The sequence below is a fragment of the Galeopterus variegatus genome, unplaced genomic scaffold, assembly GCF_000696425.1.
Source record: "Galeopterus variegatus unplaced genomic scaffold, G_variegatus-3.0.2 Scaffold625, whole genome shotgun sequence".
NCBI classification, from domain to species: Eukaryota; Metazoa; Chordata; class Mammalia; order Dermoptera; family Cynocephalidae; genus Galeopterus; species Galeopterus variegatus.
Window position 1 is genome coordinate 530139 of NW_007726736.1, and position 1164 is coordinate 531302.

The 1164-nt window shown below is 32.8% G+C and overlaps 1 protein-coding gene across 1 annotated transcript in view; it reads left to right on the plus strand.

Moving 5' to 3' along the window:
* The window catches only part of ABCA6 (ATP-binding cassette, sub-family A (ABC1), member 6), an 80181-nt gene that overhangs the window by 60654 nt on the left and 18363 nt on the right, over window positions 1-1164 (plus strand). The gene's annotated exons all lie outside the window — the stretch shown is intronic.

Here is a 1164-nt window from a genome sequence, read left to right on the forward strand (position 1 = left end):
GTAGAGTAAGAGAAGTCAGCTCAGTGGACAAAAGAACTTAGAGTTATCAGAAATAAGAAGATAGGATGTAAAAAAATAGAAAAGACCAATGTCTTGGAAATTCAGAGAAGAGAAATGTGTATACATGGATAATTGTGCAATACCTTGGCAGAGAGATTGTGGAAGTTGTAAAATGAGAAAACGTCTTTGGATTTGCCATTTAAAATGCTTATTGTGCTTGTACTGAATACTTTATTATAAGCTATTTGGTTTTATTCCCAGCTTTTTTTAAGAAAGACTCAGGCATAAGACTAGTACATAAAGACGTTGAAATTGTACACACACAGAGTTTTAAATTCCAGTTTTTTTTGCTCACTAACTGTGTGGTCTCGAGAATATTATTTAACATTTCTGAAGCCTAGATTTCTCATCTGTAAAGAGCAAGATAAGAACAGTAGCCACATTATAAAGTTGTTGTGAGGATTAAAGTTAACAATTCATGCTCAGTTCTTAATACCTGGCATTTATTCAGTGAATTTTTCAATTTTTATTCGTGCAATTTTTATTATAATTAATATATTAATAAGATTCAGCGAAGGTTTAACATAGTGCTCCATGCATACTGTTGACTGATAAATTGATCCTTAAAATAGAAAAATAAAAAATTATCTTTATCTCCCCCCCCACTTACCAGTAAAAGAAATTTCTAAAACACAATGAAAATGCACAATCTCAGAAAAATCATTTGCTTAGAATGAGGAAGAAATGGAGCAGGGAGGATGATGCAAAAGCTTTACAGTGGTCTAGGTGAGAATACAGCAATATGGATTATCAGTTTTTTCAATAACTTCCATGCAAATTCCAATATACACAGTTCCTTATATATTAGCAATATTGTTTCCTTACCTATAAAATGGTAATTTCTCTCTTTATCCTTTTGTCTTGGAGTGAATTTAATGGTGCACTGTCAGGAAGTCTGTTTGGTCATCTTAGCTTTCATCTCCAGACTTTATCTATTAGGAATATTTTTGGGGGGGTGGAGCTAAAGATCTTATATTTCTCATTAACAAAAACTTTTTCCCCATCCCCTCTCTCTCTGAAAGGGCAAACTGTGATGGCTCTCTGGGTATATCTGTATATGGGAAAATTATGATATACATGATGAGAACACCTACATCTTAAATG